We start from the raw sequence: 6,334 nt of genomic DNA on the forward strand, positions 1-6,334 counted from the left end.
CCTTAGGGTCTTACCACTTGAACTTAATTAATCATTCATATAACATAAATTATCATATCAAAAACCTTTGTAAAATAATAATTGAGTCATAAATATTAAATAATAATATTTACAAACTTACTCGTCGAATTTGTGGCTCCAAAACTACTATTTTCGACACCACTGAAAAATGAGTTGTTACAACTAAAGTTTCTTTTAAACTATGTTTCTAAAACATATCCTAACATTTTTTTTATTCATTGAGTTCACAATGAACTCACCCATTCCTCTCTTACTTCTTCTCATGTAAGTTGGTCGTATATTAGCATTGGCAAGGTTGATGATGTGGCGAGGTGCACTCCTGAGCAGATATTGGCGAATCTAGATTATTAGTACATTGATTTATGAACCCTGATTAAATTACTTGTTATTTCATAAATAAAGTTGATGTTATCCATGCATGAGAGTACTATGTTTTATTTACATGAAAGTTAGATTCATGATTAAGGTTTACTACATGTTGTGTGCCATATTTACATGCGTACTCCTGACTCTGTAATCCCATAGTTGTATGCGATCATGTGTAAGTGATACGAACCTTAATTTCATAAGTACCCCTATTGTGATTATTTTATTACATGTGAACCATTGGTAAGATATGCAAACCCATATATGCATGTGAATCCATGATTATATACGAACCCTATTAAAATATAATAACCCTTGCATGCATGTTCCTTACAACTACAAAGTCTGTCTATTTACAAAAGCATGATATATATGCAAACTGTTCATGTTTAGCCAACCCATTCCTTTGTATGTAATCCTATGATAACCTGTGTGCTTTGCGAACTTATGTTGATTGTTGCTAAGCAAACTCTTATATTATGTGATTTCATGTGAAGTCTGATAAGTATACGATCCTATGCCTTAAACTGAATTGTGAACTCATATGTTTTCTTGTTATGCGAACTATGTTATCATTTGCAAAGTCTAAGTTGTGCTGTGAACTCTTAAGCATGTTGTTATGAGACATGCAGACATGCTCATGTTTGTTTGTGAAGCTCGCATGTTTTCTTTCTGTTACCGTTGTTATGTTTTAAGTTAGCAAAACTTTTCTTAAGACTTAAGTGGTGTGTTGGAGGTTAGGTTGGGAATCAATGGAGAGTCACTTTGGTGGCTAATGTAGCTCACCAAATTCGAGCTAAAACTTTTACGTCAAATTTAGGGTGTTAAAGTTAAAGTCCACAATATTGTTGTCAGTGGACTACCAAGAGTACTTAGGAGATTGACAATTTAACTCATTATTGGCATCTTATATGCACTATTGGTGGCTTGTCGACACTATTGGTAATTTAACTGCATTTACTGTTACTGGTGGCTTTTCCACAATATTGGTAGCTTGTTTGCATTTTTATTGGTAGTTTATCTACACTACTGTATTGGTGGTTTATCCATATCTAGCTTCGGCTCACATTTTTTGGTGTTTGGCAAACAAGTTCCGGGGAACTCATGGTGTGTAGAAGATGGATGGGTAAGAACCTTTTTGCATTGCATCATACACGTGACGTGCTCACATACTGATTGGTTTTTCCATGTTTGTTAATGAAATGATGTTGATGATTGTTCTATATTATAATTGGTTGTAAAACTGTTTATTGTTTATTCACACTGAGCTTTCTTAAGCTCACTCTCCCACAGTGTTTAACTTTTCAAATAACCCTCATAACTAGGTCCAGATTCAGTATATGGAGCATCACCTCAGACATCAAAATATTTTCAAATAAAGTACCTTAAATAAGATTTTTGTTGGTTTGATTATGTAATTTTTAATGTATTTGGTCTTTGGCTTGTATATTTTTGATGTTGGGGATTTTGGTGCATGCATGGATCATTAAATCTTCATAACTAGTATTTGCATGATATTTGGCTTAAGAAAAACTGACATTGTTCATCAATTTCTGCTGCATTACATAGATTTAGTTTTTGTAAAACAAAATTTCAACTCAATAAGTTTTTCTTAAATTTCGCATAACAATAAAATTGCAACAATACTAATGGTTTTCTAAAATATCACTATTGACAATAAAAAAAATGAATTCTAAGTATAGACAGCTTAACAAACATATGTTTTTAATCTAACTCGAAGCAACAACAATGATTTTTCCCAAAATTAGTCGAATTAGAGTCTTTAAGAGATTAATTGGTTTACTTAGCCATTTCAATGGCTAATGTAGCCTACTCAATCTAGCCATAATGTCTAGGCTGGGTTAGAGAGGTTACACTCAAATTTGTGTATTTAGTCTTACTGGTTCTATCTATTTTTAGGGAGAGAAAGTGAAACCCTAGTTCAATTAGTAAAATGCAATTAATGTCTACTTAATAGAAAAACAATCCCCTAGTTGAACTATGAGAGAGAGGGGTGGCTAACCCTAGTTATTTTACTAGGGTTGTCGCCTCTCATTTTTCATATGAGGTTTTTGGGCTTCTCCTGTATCAGGTCCAGTTATATATGCTTCTCGGGCTTTTAACCCGATACTTTATAATTTAATCAAACCTAGTACATGTTTTTATATTTCTTAAAATAGACATTATTTATTAAATTAATTTAAATTATTTACTTTTCCAATTAAATAATTAAAAAAAATTAAATTAATTCTCAGGTCACTTCCATATTTAGTGAGAAACCATATTCATTTTCAAATGTAACCCGTTTCTCTAACTTTATCATTTATATCCATTTATGTTCATTTGATTCAACATGGAATTCATTTTTGGTTTCAATGAGCTAGTGGAGGGACCGATTGGACATATGTAATTAGGGCTCAAATGATTTATAATTAAGTTCTAGCATTTCACTATTGATTATAAACTCATTTAGGCATGAAGTCATTCCACTATAGTATCGTGACTGAGCTCCCCTAATAACATATCATTACGAAAGCTACTTAATCAATGCTTGTTTTATGATCTTGTCATAAGTGTGTTACCCTCATAGGATATTCTAAATCTCTTTGGGGTAAATTTGCTCTCCCAATATAATCCTATTTTATCTTATGGTAACCATTACATCTTCCTTCAAAAGTCAGTTACTATCAAATAGTAATTAAGTCATTCATCACAAAGATAAATGACCCATGGACACATTTACTTTTAATGTATCATGAAATGTCAATGAGAAGATATCACTTACCCATGTATTGGGATATGAATTCCACTATTGTGAATGATGATACATACTGCAGAAGTCGTATACCCAATGCACCAACTTCCGGTTCCTTATCTATTCGAACTCTGGCTTTTATTTACATCAAATTATACGAGTCACAATATACATAGTCCATCATCCACTTAGGATTAATGTATGTCACGCTATAAATGTCACAAGTGAATAAATCCATAAACGGATTCAAGATATATTCTACTTGGGTCCTGTCTGATGTACTATCAGTCCAGTCAGTCACATCTATGTCTCTATCTTCTGGGAGTCATCCACTTCGATGCTCAAGACAAAGAATCTCCCTAGTTGGATTAAGTTAAGGATATATTTAGGTTCATCTATTAATATAAGTTGTCTTTTCATATTACGATTTGACCACAGAATACTGTTTAGTATTTGTGTGACACCCCTAATGTGACCCTAGTCGGAAAGTGGTTTCGGGACCACAAAACCGAGTCATAAAAATAATTAACCGTCATACTTGATGATTATTATATGTATATATGCATGTGTGAAAATTTCATGTTTGAATTTTGTTAATTGAAAGTGAATTTTAGTAATAGGACTTATGTGTGACACTTTGAAATGTGATGGGTTAATCTATAAGGATCTATTAGTGCATGTTATGAAAATAATGGGTTTGCATGTCAAATTTCCACCTATGACAAGTAGTGGCCGGCCATGTTATGAGATGAAATGTATTATAAACATTTTATGTTAGTGTTTTATGTTAGAAATAATAAAATAAAGAACATGAGTAATAAAATAATAGTGGTTAGTAGGGGAGAAACAAAAAAATTAGCTAGGTTGCTCCTCCATTGCCGTGACTTGAGGGAGGAAGAAGAAAGTTTGGTTGCTTTAATTTTTGGCTTAGAAGATGGCTAGAAGGAGGAAAAACTATGATTTTAGCTAGTTAGGTAGCTGAAATTTCAAGTAACTCGGTAATCCATCGAAGAAGAGGAAGAGGGCTGCAACAAAAAGAAAAATGGAGACAGTTTGCATGTTGAAGGAAACTAAGGATTTAGCTTGTTTAAGAGTTGTATCCTAAGTTGGTAAGTTTTCTAAGCTCCCCTCTATCTTTAACTTTGTTGTAAAGAAAAATGATGATGGATTGTGGTTGGAAGGCATGGATGCGGGTGGTAGAAAAGAAAAGCTCTTTGATTAGTTGTAAAAATTACTACTGTCCAATTTTGTGCCTTCGTTATGCTGTCCAAAATTTGAACAAATTAATGGTTCTATTTTCATGCCGATTAGGGGTTGATAAATTGAGTCTAATAGCTAAAATATTATGTTATTCTTACTAAGTTTCAGTTGTTAGTAGTGACGTAACAATGTGACAATTAAATGCATAAATGATTGCTGGAAACTCCAGCTTGAAAACAAATTGTTCCAGCATGTAAATGCTGATTTGAATGTGCTGTAATATGTGGAGGAATTGGTCTGCTGCATGTTTGAAATAAAAGAAAACAATGGTTGTTAAATAATGCTTGCTGTCCAGATTGAAATTATGCTAGAAGGTTGAACAATTGTTGTTCAAATGGAATTTTGGAGTGTTGAATGGACTCCATGTTGCTAAAATTTACATGAATAGAAATTTCTAAGCTTAAATTGTAAGAATTTGAGTTGTGTGGTTTAAATTGTCAAAGATGCATTTGGCAATTGATTATAATTTGTTAAAGGGTGTAAAGTATTGATAGTTCTAAATGGTACATAGTTAAATGAAGATGGAAGCTTGATAAACTTTTATTTAGAATGTGAATTAGCTATAAATTAAATAAGCATGAAATCGAATCATGGCATGTTTTATTAAATATGATACATATTGAAATCTATTGTTTTAGATGTAGATTAAATGATATGTGATTGCCAAATGTGATTGTTAAGTGAATAATATTAGTTAAGTACTTAAGCAAATCTATTGTTTTACTTAAGCTTAAGAGCAAAGAGGATCAAAGTCGGATAGGGGAAAAGAGAAAGTAAACGAATAGCCGTGGATATCTAGTCGTCGACCACTTCCGAGGTAAGTTTGAAGTGATTAAACGTTGAGTAAATTCAATTATAATAGGACATGATGAGTTGATTTAATAAGATATGATGTGGCCATGATATGTTCTAAGTTCAAATGGTAAGTTCTTAAGTGTTTGAGCTTGGGAATTTAAGGGTAATTTGAAATAGTCTGCTTAGGACAGCAGCAGTAACGTGACTTTAGAAAATCACCATAAATTTATGGATTTGAATTAGAGGCTGAATGAGACATGAAATTAAAGCTTAATGAGTCTAGTTTCTTATAAAAGAAACCGTGTAAGAAAAGGAATTTCCGATAATGAGATACTTAAAGTTGTGTGAGACAGCGCAGAATGACACTGTAATCCTCTGTTCTGTTTTTAGAAAATCATTATAAATTGTACAAAAATGGTTATAAGATAAAATTTATATGCTTAGACTCCTTAATGAGTCTAGTTTCAAATTAAATCAAATACAACACATTTTGAATTCAGTAAAATGAGAAATTTGATTCGTAGTGAAGAGTGGTCAGATTAGTCAAACAGTGAAATAGGGGAAACTTTAAGAAAAATCTGGTATTGATTGGCCAAACCTAAAATTCTGGAAATTTTATGGATGGAAGATATACGAGTCTATATTCAGGAAAAATTAACGGAAAGTGATTTGGAGTTTTGTAGCTCCAGTTATGAATAATTTAGTGACTATTGCTCAGGAAAAACAGCTTGTGCTGAATTTGAGATTATGTTGTGAACCTTGATAAACTTGTTTTAGTTGCTCATAAGCTATTGATTAAACCCATACTTGAATTCTAAATCGTGATATTGTAAGTTTATGAGTATTCGAATAAGAAATGATAGTAAGGCCTAATGGCCGATGTGATGAATGTGAAAGTGTATATATGTGATAAGGCCTAATGGCCGATGTGATGAATGTGAAAGTGTATATGTGTGATAAGGCCTAATAGCCGATGTGATGAATGTGAAAGTGTATATATGTGATAAGGCCTAATGGCCGATGTGATGAATGTGAAAGTGTATATGTGTGATAAGGCCTAATAGCCGATGTGATGAATGTGAAAGTGTATATATGTGATAAGGCCTAATAGCCGATGTGATGAATGTGAAAGTGTAT

Source organism: Gossypium hirsutum, chromosome D08 (assembly GCF_007990345.1).
Source record: "Gossypium hirsutum isolate 1008001.06 chromosome D08, Gossypium_hirsutum_v2.1, whole genome shotgun sequence".
NCBI lineage: Eukaryota > Viridiplantae > Streptophyta > Magnoliopsida > Malvales > Malvaceae > Gossypium > Gossypium hirsutum.